At 32.1% G+C, this 17,175-nt stretch overlaps 1 long non-coding RNA gene across 1 annotated transcript in view; it reads right to left on the reverse strand.

Moving 5' to 3' along the window:
- Window positions 1-17,175, reverse strand: part of LOC118683464 (uncharacterized) — a 120,796-nt gene that overhangs the window by 68,110 nt on the left and 35,511 nt on the right. The window contains exon 2 of the long non-coding RNA XR_004979284.2: window positions 6,573-6,959. This is a non-coding gene — a long non-coding RNA (uncharacterized lncRNA). The remainder of the gene's footprint in view (window positions 1-6,572; window positions 6,960-17,175) is intronic.

Consider the following 17,175-nt stretch of genomic DNA (forward strand, 5'->3'; position numbering starts at 1 on the left):
TGAGTGGGAATGAATGCATTTAATGGAATTATTATTATTGAATAAAAATAATTAGGAGTAAAAATGTATATGTGTATAAATTGTAAACAGAAAATTTATATAAAAATTAAAAATTTTAAATGAAATATAAAAACAAATGGATATAATTATTATAACAAATTAATATTGAAATAATAAATGAAAAAAGGAAATATAATATTATAATTTAAAATTTGTTAAGAAACATTGGGAAAACAGATAAAAATTAGAAACTAATTTTAAAATTTAAAAAGAAAATTGAAAATTTGGAAATTAAAAATAAAAGTTTAAAATAAAAAATATGAAAAACATAAGAATCTATAAATTTTATTGGAAGTAATGTATATAGGAAAAACATTTAAGTAAAAAGTTAGGTAAATTTAAAATGTTTAACTAAAATCAAAGGAAATAAAATTTATGACAAAATTAATATTCAAAATTAAAAACTGGGGAAAGAAATTAAAATAAAATATAAAATTGACTATATATATTAAAAAACACAAAATTATAAAGACAATTGAAATAAAATAAATTCAACATTTTACTATTAAAAAAATACGAAAAAAGTTCGAAATAAAATTTAAATTTAAAAAAAAAATTAAAAAAAAAAAACATATATAATGTTACATTATAAAAATATATACATTTATATAATTACATTATAAAATAATTTTAAAATAAAAATTATGTAAAAATTTAGATAAAAAATATATAAAAACATAACATTAAAAAAATAGGAAAACAAAATAAAGTTTTAAATAAAAATTATTCAAAAATTTTAATATATATTAAATAAAAAAAAATTAAAAAATACAAAATTTTATTTAAAATTTTAAAAGAAAAATATGAATTAATTAAAAAAAAAATTACATAAAGGAAGAAAATAAAGATACAAAATTTAATTTAAAATCTGAAAAAAATAATTTAAAAAAATTAAGACTTAAATATAAAATTTAAAAAAGTAGAGAGAACAAGAAAAAATGTAATTTAAAATTTAATTATTTGGCAAACAAAATAAAAAATTTATTTTAAAATTAAAATGAAAAACTGTAAATAAAAATTATAAAAAAATTAAAATAAAATATATGAAATTTAAAAATATAAGAAATAAAAAGAAATAAAAAAAATAAAAAGAAATAAAAAAAAAATTAATTGACAATTACAAAAGAAATTTGGAAATAAAAATTACGAAAAAACTAAATTTAAAATTTAAAACGGAAAAAAATTTAAAAATAAGTTATGAAATTAAAAAAATTTGATAAAAAAATAAAAAATTTATTTAAAACTTATTTATTTGGAAATACTAATAAAAATTTTAATTTAAAATAAAATACTGGAAAAAAAATTATGAAAAAATTTAAAATAAAATATGAAATTACAAAATATTGGGGGGGAAAATAAAAAAATTGTATTTAAAAATAAAATAAAATTAAATATATAAATTATGAAAAACTTTATGTAAAAAAATGATATTAAGAAAAATAGGAAAAATTTAATATAAAAAATTGAATTTAAAACTTCTAAAGAAAATTGGAAAAAAGTTAGTACAATAATATACAATATAATTTAAAAAAATACGTGAAAAATAAAAAGTTTAATTTAATTTTTTGAAAATAAAAAGTGCATGACTATAATGAAAAAGGGAAATAGCTGTTTAGATACTTTTAATGATATTTTAATGATTTTCAATGCCAAAAAAGCACTCAGAGCGGAAAATCAACAATGAAATAAAGCGACAGAAAAAATTGTAACAAAAATAAAATTGAAACTCAAACGTCAGAAGTAAGTGCACAAACGCAAGTAAAAGTGGCGTGGGAGGAAAGTGACTTTTTTGGCTGCTCAACAAACGAAGCGAGAAAGCTTGAAAGCAAGGAAGCATTTGAATTACTAAATAGTTTTGGCAGCCATTCAGTGCCACAACTTTTTTTGTTACAGTCACTGCTTGACGCTGACGTTATTTTGCTGTCAAACGGAAACGGAAATGGAAGTGATTCTGGTCAAAGCGAAAGCACAACAAACAGCAACAGCAATTGTATTAACAATAAATCTAATGCAGAAGTAAACGAACCAACTGCGCACAATGCCAAAATAAATAAAAGCCAACAAATATAAATGCTTAATAAATATGTAACATATATTTATATACATATAGAAACCATCTGTTACAGGTAAGTATTATATATTGGAAGAAGATATTATATATTTTTGGTGGGTAAAATCTTAAAAATTCTACAAAGTCATTTATTATTGAAAATAGGAGTAAACGTAAATAGGCGGAAAAATGGTAGTAGCTGACTAAAAATAAATACATAAATATAAAAAAGACTGCCGACCAAGTTGTTGATGTGTTAAAAGGTCAGAAGAAAGCTTCGTTATGTGAACAGCTTATATCTGAGAAAATAACTATAAAGACATCTCAATCTGTTGTAGATATTGTTGCCAGCGAGTTAGCTACATTCTCGGCTAGGTCCGGCTGCTCACTGTAATCAAAGTCTGGGTTCTGATCAGGAGAAATTCAAAAAAAATTTAATAATTTCCACTAAATGTATTAGATCAGAAAGTACAATATTTAGTTTAAATAAGAAATAAGAAAAAACGTTGCACCAAAACTATTATACCCTTCACATATATAAAAGATTCCTTACAAGAACTTGATTTTGATGGGTCAGTTTGTATGGCAGCTAGATGCTATAGTGATCCGATCTAAACAATTTTTGCAGAGATTGTACCTTTCCTATTGCAGGTATATGCTATAGTGATCTGCTCTGAAAAATTTCTTCAGAAATTACGTTGTTATTTAGAAAAATAACACATGCCAAATTTCGTGAAGATATCTTCTCAAATGAAAAAGTTTTCCATACATAAACTTGATTCCGATCGTTCAGTTTGTATGACAGCTATATGCGCAATATTTCATATCAATATCTCAAAGACTGCGGAACTAGTTCGCGTATATATAGATAGACAAACAGACAGACAGACATGGCTAAATCGACTTAGCTCGTACCGCTGAATATTTATATATCTTGTAGAGTGTTCGTGGCACGTGGCAAACTTAATATACCCTGTTCATGGTATAATTAAGTTTTGGTTTAAATAAAGAATATACTTTAAGGGCCTAAAAATTAATTATTTTCATAAAACTTGATATAAGATTTTTCTAACCTAGACCTCGAGATTTTGTAACCAAAATAAAAATCTAAAAATATACTTTGGATACAGAACACAAAATATAATATAATGGGCGTAAAATCTATGTTTCGCCTTCGACCATGAAACAATCAAGAAGTGTTCAAATATGGGCAGACTCATTGAGTAAAAATAACCGACGTAAAGCACTAGAAAAATTATAACGGACAACTGCTCTAAGGGTAGTATCGACATATCGCACAGTTGCAGGCGAAGCGGAAGCACGCCCATCGACTTATTAGCGTTTAAAAGAAAGAAAGTGTGGACACTGAAGACAAGTAACAAATGCCAGCACTACAAAAGAGTAAATGAAGAAAAATACCTTGAAACAATGGCAAACTCGTTGAGACCAGGTAGCTAATCAGAAATCGAAAAGAGTGGTGCAACAGGAAACATGGTGAGGTAGATTTTTTATTACACAGATGTTAGCCGGACACGGAAATTGTACGAAATATCTATATATATCAAATAATGAGAAAAGCATAAGAGCCCCCTTGTGTATACAATGATGCCATCGAGCATGACGCTGAGCACATGTTTTTTTAATACATAAGCTGGCAAACAGAGAGAAATAGCACAATGTAGACAACATTATAACTGTCATGTTTCTAAAGGAGTAAAACTGGAAGAACGTGAACCGTATGGATCATGGTTCCTTACAACAGAGTTTTTTAGTAACCCGCTTGTGTCACATACCTCCCCCGAAAACAAGTTTTAAAATTATAGTTATCGCTGCGAACTTAACCCTAATCGGGACATACTTAATATGACAGCCTAAAAAGATGACCTTGGAATTTAAAAGAAAACTCCGTTCCTTTAAAATTAAGTTTATATTTATACATATTTTAAAGATAGACAACAAAGTGTTTGAAGACAAAAATTAAATATTTTTCGCGCGATCTCCTACTGCGCTAAAACAAGGTCCTCCACATGCTGCAGAGATCCCGGCCTTCTACGTGGTTGAAACCTAAAAAAATTTTCTCTAAAAGATATTATCGGTAATAAAAAATCTAAAAGAGAAATGGTGTTTTTAAAATGTTCAATGTTACCCAAAATATTCATGCATCAAAATCCAATTCTTAATCAGATCAAAAAACTGGTAGGCCATTGTATGGAATATGAAGAACTATATACAGTACATACAGAAAAAATTTTAAAGTGATGGTAATATTTTGCGCTGTTTAAAATTAACCTATTTGAACTGAGCGGCTACAACAAAGTGTTTGAAGACAAAAATTAAATATTTTTCGCGCGATCTCCTACTGCGCTAAAACAAGGTCCTCCACATGCTGCAGAGATCCCGGCCTTCTTCGTGGTTGAAACCTAAAAAAAATTTCTCTAAAAGATATTATCGGTAATAAAAAATCTAAAAGAGAAATGGTGTTTTTAAAATGTTCAATGTTACCCAAAATATTCATGCATCAAAATCCAATTCTTAATCAGATCAAAAAACTGGTAGGCCATTGTATGGAATATGAAGAACTAAATACAGTACATACACAAAAAAATATTAAAAATGTGTTTGCGCTGTTTAAAAATAAACTGATTGAACTGAGCGGCTACACTTTTTTATAATGGTTTTTAATCGAAATACAAAAAAAAATAAAAACATATGACCAGTATACATTGATTTTATGAAAAATTTCAACTAAAAACCATTTCTCTTTTCTAAAATAAATTTTTTCATATAAATATTTTACAAAGTAGAAACTCTCCATTATATTTAATAAATATTTTATTTACCGACAAAAATATTTTGGCAAAAGTTACACGAATTTACGCTCACAGCAGCGAGAAACTAAATGTTCTAAAATTTTAAAAATTTTTTAATTTAAATTTATTGTTGTTGTACGGCATATTAACACACAAACCATTGCATGTATGCGTTGTCAGACACTTCTTCTAATTTTTTTAGCATTTCACTACTAAGCATGCAAGAGTGCACATGCGAGTATGCGAATATGCGAGAGCGTGTGAGCGTGTGCATCTTTACACTCGCTTCCGGCAAGCGCACTAAATGAATCTCTTCAGCTTTTTAGAGCTTATACTTACTGCTGAACAAGCCATTGCAACTTTTTTTCTTGATTTTACGCTTTAAATTGCTTTCAATGTTTGCTGTTTGCTGTTGCTTCATTCACTCACTACCCCGCTCACATTGCTGGCGGGGTTGTTTGGTTGTTTGAAGTTCACCGTTTGCTATTGGTTGCATGTCAACAACGTAACGGCACAAACGTTCTCAAAAACAACAACGACAAAATATGTTTGCATGTAAATACATATATCGTTTTTTGAATACTTGAACTACAAAGATATGGTAAAAGCTGCAGGCTGATCAGTTAGAAAGAATAGCATTAAGTTAATGATATAATTATTTTCGTTACTTAAGAATGTTCGGAAATATGAAAGATACTTGAAATATTTAAAAACAAAAACAAGAAAATATGTTAACTTCGATTGCACCCTTCACGAATACAAAAGGTTCCTTACAAGAACTTGATTCCGATCGTTAAATTTATATATTATATGCTATAGTAAACCGATCTGAACAATTTCTTCGAAGATTACATCAAAGCTTTAGACAATAACAAGTAACAAATATCGTGAAGATATCTCGTCAAATGGCATGGTAGTAGTATGCCCTAATACTAGAGAGCGCACTAAATAAAATTATTTGCTATTAATGAGAGACTAGATTTTCGAAAACTGCAAAAATTTACATAAAACAAATTTTTGTTATACCGTTTTTTGTTTTTTCAATTTCGAATATAACTTTGCAAGAACGTCAAAACGCAGGCACGCTGGTAAACACGAGTTTAAGAACCACATACGCAAACGCTTTGCTGTATTCACTAAGTAGGGACGTGCGAAAAACATATTCAAATAATTTTCTGCTGTTCAGCAGTGATTTCTACAACTCAACGCGCTGCGAGGTCTCCACTTCTTACCAAAAAGCGTGGTAGAAATCTGTTTCGCAAGTTCGTTATCACTGGCGTTTATATTTTATTATGCATTTCCGCATATTCGTATGTACTTATACAAAAGTACGCAGGCACGTTTACACCAATGCTCGTAACGCGCACACACACACATAGATATATACGCACACATGCACGTTACACTCTATTTTGCAGCGTTCACCTACTTTTCGCAGTTTGTTTAGCACTCAAAATGTTATGTACTGGAAATTCAGCAACGTTAAAATACACAAACACACAGACACAAATGTTTATGTGTTGCATGTGTGAAACGGAAGGTGGGACAGTGGCATGAAACACGAAAATGCATTTTGTTAAATGTATTTCTCTGTTCAGATAAGGAATCACAAAACATGAAAGTAAATGTATATGAAGTCTAAAAGTACTCACCGACATTCCGCGTTGTTACTACCACACCCTCACCGCTGTTATATTAATGCATGACTTGCCTTTGTGTGCCGCAAACACGATAGTAAACGATGTGGCAGTAGTTTTATGTGTGTAACACCGCCGGCTTCAAGTGCTTTCTCGCTGTTTGACTTTTATTTTCGCTCGTCCGATGTATGCATGCGAGTGTGTACGTATGTGTTTACTCATTTATGCAGCGCTTGACCCACTTGCGCCAGCCAGACAGCCAAGAAAGTGGCGAAGAAATTCAAAGGACCCGCCATGCTGAAGGAATAGCTGAATCGCTGCGAGTTTTTTTTAATGCGGAAAAGCACACAAATTTCACTATCGCAAAACATGCAATTTGTTGGCGCTGATAATGTGCAAGTGCTGAAAAAATTATAAAAATATAAAAAATATTAACTAATAACTATGTAAATTGCTCTACTTTTGCTTTCATGAAATTAACAAGTACATTATTTGAGTTAATTTATTCGAGAAAATGAGCGCGATGACAGGAAGTTAATAGTTATGAGCAAGTAGAGCAAATTTTAAAGTATTTTAATACGAAATAAATTCCCTGAATTTTCAAAAATCAGATTTGGCATGTCCAATATACATTTCTAATAATTAGACTCACGTTTTGCCTTTTGACTGAAAGTAACTACAGTTTATCTTATTCCTGCAAAGATTTCAGAGTAAAATATCCGAGTAATAGGCAAAACCCACGAGATTGAGTTTTCTGCTGCAGTCAAATTTTTAAAACTGCAAGGAAACCAATTTTTATCCGGCTAGGATAATCAAATATAAAGGAAGAGCATAATCAGTTGCCAACAACATGCTGAGTAAAGCAAGTCAACTTGCAAATCTGGGAAAACTTGCACATCTTGGTAAACTTACAAAGAAGCCGGTAGCTATGATTCTTCTCTATTTAATTCTGTTGAACGGAAGCGATAAAGTGCTTATCCCGAATTCCAAACCTCAGACACGCCAACTTTTCGTCGATGATAGCCTACAAAGCATTTAAAAACCGAACTGTTTTGAGATAAGCGTATCGTTTACTGACAATGGCTTTCGAAGGTCATAGATTGATAAATAATCACGAGAATCGTGCTTTTATGGAATACGTGAAGGATCAGAGGTGTCGGCCAATCAAAGATTGGTTGGGGGTCAGGAAAATTTTGTTGAGACTGTAAGTAGAAGAAATAAGTAAGAAAGTTCTATGTTTAGTGCAGACGTACATGATACTATATTGTTCTGCAATTTTTAAACATCAAAGTCGTGAAATTGTTTTCAAATATCAACAAGACATCGAAATGAAAAATGTAGCACCTGAGTTCAACACTCGAAATTAGACGAAATTTTTAATCGATTATATGAAAATAAGGCAGAAAATCATAACTTTAGATATATGTACAAACATATAATATACGGGAGATTTCATAAATTATATTAGAGAAAGCCCCACAAGTCTCCAACGAAGAGATGAAACAGGCTGGGACATCAGCCCAAAAGTTGGTGAGATACGAGGCTGCTACCACCGGCGGCCACAGCGATGTCGATGACAAGCTAGCGGCCACACCTCCACAGCAACGAGAACAGATAGCTGTAGTTGTAGTACTACTGCCAAGGCAGCTCTACAGCGCACGGAAGCCACATTAGATGAAGACTCGAAACATGAAAGCGCGGTGAGCTTTAATGAAGAGAAAGAAGAAAAGCGTTTGCGCTCTCCTGACAAATCGCGATACAAGCAGGTGAAAAATGGCCGCTCACATTTCGCCACACGTAATTGGTGCAGTCCTTCAAATCCAGCGTTTGCGAATCACTTAGAGGAGCACTTCGTTTAAAAAAGGCAGCGTTCGACAGAGATCGAACCGAGGGCACCCACAATAAAGAGAAAGTGCAGCTGCGAAGCTGAACCTCAATCACGCGGATTACAAGCCGACAGAATATAAAAATATTATGTACGAATCTAAACGTGACCAAAACCGGATTTTAACGCTTCCTCGCCACTTGTAGAGCAAATGTTTTGGCAAAATTGCTATTTTAAAAATTTTTTCTTAGAACAAAATGAGCTCATTGGCCAGTAAAAAAGATGGCATGGAAACGGTGCCATAAATATTTAAAAATCTTAACATTATTTATTGTTCCACTTTTACAAAAGATTTTATGAGCATATACTCTCCTACATACAAAACATTTTCATAGCGGTAGTTATTCCTAATATTATACTATATTGCCTCTGAGAATAATATAATAAAACTACTTAAAATCAAAGGAAAGAACTACAAAAGTATTACAGTACAGATTTTAATTGCATTTCCTTCTAAAATGCATGCAATCCGAGTAAGTATGTTGTAGAGCTATCCGCATTTACTTGCCATCACTTACAATCACTTCTAGTCAGGAATAGTAATTAACGATGAACACTTACGTAAATATAAATATACACGGCAATGTATATTATATAGTATAGCTTCATAATGTTATGCCTCACATACATACATTAATACATACATTTATACACCCATATATATATTTTAAATAACTATTTGCTTGCGATTATTATTTTCTTTAGTTGCTGCCAGAGCCAATGTTACAACTTTTGTAATTAACACTTTCCACAATTTAATTGTTTTAATGGCTTTTGCACGTTTAATTTCGAATTTGCATGCTTTGCAGCAATTCGAGCAGAAATTTACGCATTGCATTGCATGCAAATACTCGTGCCAGCGAGCGACTGAGTCGAAGAGGTAGAAACGCAACAGTAATTAGTGTGTTGGCTTATAAGTTTTGCGGTGGATTTCTGCTGGAAAATGTGTGTTGCAAGAATTTAACTGAAAAGAGGGGATTTAGTAGTCGGGTTTACTTTAGAGAGTGGTTCCAAAGAGTGAAGAGCAATCAAGTGTTTAACAACGCAAGCTCTAGTTAGCATCAGGGGGTTTCAGTAGGCATTATGTTTGCATAAGAAAAGCTGTCCATTTATCAAATAAAAGAAATTTAATTAAAATTGGCAAGCTTAAATCAAATAAATCCATTGTTTGTAGAAATTTTGATTATAGGTATTTTTAAATATTTAGTACTTAAGCAGTTAAGCCGGACTATTTATGATTTTTATTCAAAAATTTTACTGGGCATTCTGAAAATATGTATAAATATATCCTTCAAATATTACAATTGACGCAGTATATTTTTATTTTGAATTCTCAAAAATCGCCTTTTAGGCTATCACACTAAATGTGCTCATCGAAGGAAATTTTGTTGCCAAAAAAACTATACGTATAAGCAATTGTTAGCATTGGTTACTGCCACCAAATTGTCATCATTTTTGCCACCAAACGCACTCGATTTAGCAGGTAAAAGGCAGTTTTAGACAACACGACTTGATAATTGAAATTAATGTTGCGTATACGCCATGTAAACCGATAAACTCAAAAGAAAGTAACATTAAAAAACATTTTCAAGGAAATTTCAAAACGAATAGGCGATTGCACAAATTACCATTTCTGTACTCATGTATGTATGCATGTGCGTGCTCGTGTATGCCTACTAAGCAAATACTTCTAAGCGTTTGCGAGCAAAGTTATGCGCGCGTGAAAGCTCCGCTGCATTTGTGACATTTTTTCTGCGCTGGCGAAACTCGTTCCAACTCTGCACGTATACTTTTTCAATTTTTCCGCCTTATTTTTTACTACACCATGACACTTTCTCGGTATATTGCTATTTGTTTCATACTTGGACTAGTTGTTGAGCACAAGTTTATGGCAATCAACTCTTTTTCCAATAGCTTGGCTGCAACTTTAGCTAGACGCAGCTAATTCAGTCGTTGGCTCAGCACGCAAAAAAGTTGTGGAAGCCAAAAAAGAAAAGTGGAAACTGAAATTAAAAGTAAAATGCATTAAAATACTCGATTTATATCAAGCGTTTGCCATACTTTTGCGCTCTCGATTATTAAAGTTTGCACGACCCTTCGGTTTTCTGGCTTCCACCAGCACGCAGAACTATTCATATATGTTTGAAGTACATTTTTTCTGCAATACCACTGTTGCAGTTGGTTAGCTAATTTCGTTGCACGGTAAGTTGCAAGTTTGTTATGTCTTGCTACGAGTACAAAAGAAAAAAAACGAATTAAAAAATAATAATAAAATAAAAAAAATTTAAAAAAAGAACAGAAAAGAAGGCAGAAAAAGCTAAATGTGTGCAGAATTCTTGCAGCAAACAACTTTTATTGTCGCATTGAAGTGGCAACATTCGCTAGATTGCAACTCGCGCGCTCACGCACACTGCAGCGCACGCCTTTGCGCCTTAAGCTGACATGAAAAAGTTTTCACTAAACGCGCTGGCAAGCGCCCGTTCGCACCATCGCTATCTGCAGTGCCAGACTAAATTTACTGCCGTCAAAATAGCTTTGCTTTAGTCGCTCGCTTCTATGAATTCGCAGGCTAAGCAAATTTGCTAGTTTTTTTCCAAATACAAACTTTGCGCTGCCACTTGCGTCATCGCCGTTGGTAGCTTTGATATTGCTTTGCAGCCAGAACTATTACCAGTGCTTTGGCGAGAGGAAAATTTGGAAATTATATTTTAGTAAGTGTATTCCGGTTTAACCGTAATCTACCATATACCTATAAGCATTCACTCACTTATTGATTTTCCAAAAAATTTATAAATTATTATATCTACTACATCATTAATAATTGGAGTGCGAAATTTGTCGAAATATCTGAATAGCGGTCAATGTTAATTGTAACTCGCATATATGTATTTACTTAGTCTTCTTAAGTTCTGTTACAAGTTCAAATCGTTAAAAAAATTAAACTCTTTTCTTAATAAAGTTCATTTTATTTAATAATGCATATTATTTATATTAAGTGAGCGATGTTCAAAACTTTGTTCGAAATTGTCACTTTTTGCTTTTACACAAGCCCTCAAATGATTCAACCATTTATCAATAGCCGCACGCACAATTTCTGCTCATATTGACGACGCCGCTCGAACCAAAGATTTTTTGAGACTCTAAAATTTCTGTGCGGTATTCGATAAACCATATTCTCTGACTTTGATCACAAAGTGTAGACGAATTGATCAAAGCTATGAAACCAAGAATATTGATGGTAAACTTTCGTCCCAATTTTAATCCCTTTTTCGTAGAAGTGAAGAGGTGTAACATGCTTACAGAAGATTTCCCATCAAACCATTACAACAGCTGGATGGTGACTATGCTGAATCCCTAGAAACACTTTTTGTGTCTTTCGAATTTTTTGCGTAGATTTTGTCAGCTTGCCTATTAAAACCATCTTCAGCAGTAAAAATATTTTTTCTGTAAATAGGATACTTTCATGGCCGTTAAATGCATGCAACTTAAGAAGCCTTTTGCATCTGTTGAGTCTAATTTGCTTTAAACACGTGGTCAGCAGATGACGGTAGGCTTTGATGTGGAAATTATCTCGAATAAGTCTTGAGAATGATCTGGTTGATACATATTTATTTCTCTTGACAAATTTTTCTAAAGGGATTTCTGCGAATGCGTTCGCGAACAGTATCTATGACTGAATTACTTTAAACCACACGAGAATGGCTACTTCTCTCTCTTTCATCAATTGTAGACGTTTGGGAAAAACGTTCAGTTTTTTGAGAAGCTCATAAATTTCTCTTGCGCTTTTTCCTTATTTATGTAAGGCATTAAACGCAATACGATTTTCTTTAGCTTTCCACACTATTGCTAATTAGCGAAAGCAACTGGACTGATTAGTTCCCATATGTTAACTTACGGCCGTTTCCACGACAGTCGGGTCTACATAATCGGAAAAGACACGGATTTTTATCCGGCCAAGGGCTGTCAACTCTGCAGCATTCTTCAAATGTATTTCAAGAATGCTTTTTGCCGCTACAACAACAACAGCTGAACTGATTTTTATATATAAAAGGACACTGCATACAAATTATAATAATATATAACGTCACCTTTCTGCAAATGTGTCCTTGCCATACGGATTGTAAACTTTGTAACAGAATTTATGGCAAGACTAAATAATATTTCAAATGCAAGCTATTCGCTTCCTCCCTATTCCATAATATTGTCATCAGCTCTAACTTTCCATCCTCATAAATAACACAAGGTATTCAAAGATAGTACTTGTAATTCTTTTCCTTATCTAATAGTTGCGACCCCTTTTCATTACAAATAATATGCTATACAAAAAGACAATGTTTATTGACCTACAGTTATTAAATTCACGAATAAAAATAAATGTCAATATTTGAACTAAAAATATTTATTATCAACGATATCCCAAATACTGTCTGCAAAGCGCCTGTGAAATATTCTAACAAATCAGTGAAAATACTCAAAATGCCAAAAATTTCGAAATTATCGAGTACTTACTGGAGGCACGGAAATGACATCACAAATTTGTTGAACACTTATCTGCATTGGCATAACAAATAGCGATAGCCACTTAAGTACACACTTACAAGCCTCTTTAAAGCGCACAACTATGTTATGAATAATAAATACTTTCAAATAGTTCCCACTCTCACTCTCTCTCATTTAAAAACGTCTACTCAAAGTGAGTGCCAAATTGTTTTGACTATTAAGAATATTTAAGTGTATACAAGGGTGTGTGTGTGTGTCTATAAAGTTCTGTGGTAATTTTGTAAATTTGTGTCGGTATTTTTAATGGGGCACTGAAGCAGCAACCGCATTGGCAATGGCAATGGTTAGCGGCTGGCTCATAAATTGATTACGTTCACCAGCAAACATCGATGTCATTATCGTAATTTTAGTTATGGCTTGAAGATAAGCATGATAAAAGTGAGACCAGCCAAACCGCGGTCATATATCAGAGCATTTTGTACTCGAATCACAGCCAAAGTGGACGAACGGGCGATATTTGTAGGTATCAGTCTGTGAGTCTGTGAGTCGGTCAGACAGTCGTGTCAGTTTATCAGTCTATCAGTGAGTCAGTCATTAGTCCGCCATTGATTCGCTTACGCCCACAAACCCGTACCAACTCACTCACTCACGCACACACTCACTCGCTCAGTCAGTGAGCGCGCGGCTTGTCAAATATGCTGGTTCGGCCGCCACTTATTAACCGTAACAATTTATAAGCTGTCTGCTTTTTGCCAGCTGCGGCTCGTGGCATGCCACATGCAATTTTGAACGATTTAATTTTCCAACGCTAAGAGCGTTCAGTGACCACTTGACACATTCACGATTTATTTATGTTATCATTTCATTTCGTTTGGCATTTTCATGATGCCAGAGGGTAAATATACGCAACAATATTCAACACCCGCGAGGGATTAAATATGTCGACTTTTGTCACTAGCGGCAGCGTATTTCGGCTATCAATAGGAACTTCAAAGTGCTCGTAGTCGCTCTCCGACATTTTTGCTCGTGCGACACTTAAAATCATTAATGATTGCCGCAAAATTTGCCTACCGCGTGCACGCTTACGCATTCCGCTAAATTTCTCCTAGCAAAGTCTCCATCACTGCACTTTATTTGCTGGTCATAAACTTGAGGTATCACAGAAATTGCTTCTATTTTCGGCACCACTGTCAGCCTTCGGTGGTAAAACACACTTCGACCACAACTAACATCGGTTGTCATAACGAAAATTAAACGGAAAATACTTCCTTATCACTACAATTACTTTGAAAATAAATATATAAAGCGAATAGCTATCAAAATAATTGGTTTTTCTGCGAAAATATTCTCATCATAAGTTGGCATATTTTATTGCGCAATATTACATTTACATTTTAAATCGTTAACTGCTGGAATTTCGAGAGTCAGCGAAAATTATTCTTAAATCATCCTCAAATAAAATTAATGTGATATAAACTCAACCGATGAGGCTAAATTTAATACATGAGGGTTGATGTGAAAAACGACAACCAAAGGAGCGAAATTCAATATATTAGGGTTAAAAGATTTAGACCAAGACAAATTTCATTTATACTGAGCGTCAAACTATTAATATAGTTTTATAACTTCTAAGAAAACGTGTCCACTTAATTTCATTAAAACTAGGTGGAAAGTCGAAAATCATTTGTTTAAATGAGTTTAAACTGTGAACCCTCAAGCAATTTCACCACCACACTCTGCCTCTGAGAACAACATGCACGAAGACACCTAACAAAAAGGACGGGATCATCGCAAAATCTACTTTCGACGACACTGCGCCGCGTAAACAACACATTCGTTTTTTGGTTCGTCACATCAATACGAAATCGATGAAGTGCGCTATAATTCGCTTCAATCCTGTAACCGTCAACTGCCATCATTTCGTTCGATAAATAAATTACTTAAATATAAATATAATAATATATTTAATTAATAAATTAACATATAATAAATCAATTAAATATCGTTAACAATGAATAAATTACTACTTATTTCGGATCAGAAAGAAATCTGCTTTTCATTTGTCACATTAACCGCGAGTGTAAGTGCCACATCAAAACTTTTCCATGGTATGCGCTTACCTATTTAATCATGGTCCTTCGAGCCTAAACGAAAGGCACTATAATTTACGTCCAAGACACAAAATTTGGTGACAAAAAACAAAAAGTTTAAACACAAACCTACCAAAGATACAGTGAAGTGAAGTGTAGTGGAAAACAAAATAATATACAAAAACATTTACACAACTACTTAGGAAGAGTGACTCAAAAAAAAAAAAAATATATATATATATATAAATAACCAAAGCGCAGTGCAGTGCTGGAAAAATATCCATTCTCGTATATATACATATTATATAAAGAAAAAGTGCGTGTAGCCCAAAACATAAAGACAATAACAAATACAAAAGGATTTAAACAAACAAAAGTTCACACAAACGGGCGCGAAATACTAAAGCACCTAAATACAACAACATAAATAAAAACAACTTAAACGGGCGCGAATTTAAAACAAACGATAATAAACAAAAACAACAATCACTAAAACCAAGCTCAACTGGAAGCGGAGAAAAAGGAATTGACAACAAAGGAATACACACACGTACATACATATACTTATATTATCCCCTCAAAAAACCCTTGAGGGAGCATAAAGTGAGTCGTATCGTTTCCTATTATTTTATTTTATCGTGCATATATGTATGTAAAAATTACAGTTTTATATATATAGAACCTGTAATAACAAATACGTTTGCCAAAAAAAAAAAAAAAAAAAAAAAAAAAAAAAAAAAAAAACGGTTACCAAACTGTCTTAGTTTCGAGTTTTTTTTGCGGGAAAAACCGAACACAGTCTGGTATGACATATATTTCACAAAACATACTTATATATTAAAACAAAAACAAAAATTAATATTACCTTATTGCCTAACTACAAGCTTACCTTTGTGTATTCAAACACACAAATTAACAAACACAAAACACAAATTCAAGTATATACTTGCACATTTCTCCCGCAATACCCCTTATTAACAATAAGCAGGATTGCATAAGCTAAGTAAGCAAAGGCACAAGTATAAATCAAAATTCTAATATAAAAAACAAAAAGAAGAAAACAAACAAAAGCATATGCATATTTGCTTACATCTTATACCTATATATATTTTTGATATACATATTTACATACCAAAACATAATTGTACATAAATACAAAGTGCATACGGGTACATACCTGCACATTATTCACTTAGCTTTCGCGCTCTCCTTGAACATACATATTTATACATACGGCATATAATCTATGCATATGCTTATATACCCTATATAAATTGGGTCAATTACATATTGAAAATTTACAATTTAAAAAGTTGTAAAATTACATAAAAAATAAAACAATAAACGTGGTAAAATTAACACTACTACAATTGCTTGTAGATATTAAAAATTTTAAAATAATAAATAATTTATTAAAAACAAAAATAAACATATTTTCAAAGTCCACATTGGCATACATCCCGCAATACCCCTTGTAACAAACAAGCAGGATTGCGTACATAAAAAACTAAAAGCACATTGATCTCTTCAACGAGCTCTCAATTGCATTAGAGAATATACATACATACGCTCAAACAAACCGTGCATACTTATGTACAAAGTGTATTGATCTCTTCAACGAGCTCTCAATTTCACGAGCACATAAATATATACTAACAAGTCCGTGTATTAGGGTGTACCTAAATACATCAACATAAGGACATAATAAGTATTATTAAATTAAAAGTGCCATTCTTAATAACTAAATTAAGAAAATTTATATTACGCTCACAAATATATATTTAAAATAAAATACAAATTAAAAAATTATTTCGCAAGTAAATATTTATCTAGTCCGAAAAAAATCGTATATACGTAAAATAGTATTCGGTATTAATTATCATTTATTGCTGCATTTAAATCAGTTTACACTGAGAAAATTTTAATTAACTTTGACACATATAGTAATAAATAACAAAACAAAAATGGTAATTGACGATAAAAATCAAATTACACCTGCAGAAGCTACACGCGCAAGACAGGTTACCACAAAGCACATAAAAAGCAAAAATATTTGTGTTGCCAAATTCATTTCCGAGAGTGACAGATTAACACGATACTGCACTCGATTTTCATTTTCACCTATTCAAGACATTTCTGAATC

This window comes from Bactrocera oleae, chromosome 5 (genome assembly GCF_042242935.1).
Source record: "Bactrocera oleae isolate idBacOlea1 chromosome 5, idBacOlea1, whole genome shotgun sequence".
NCBI classification, from domain to species: Eukaryota; Metazoa; Arthropoda; class Insecta; order Diptera; family Tephritidae; genus Bactrocera; species Bactrocera oleae.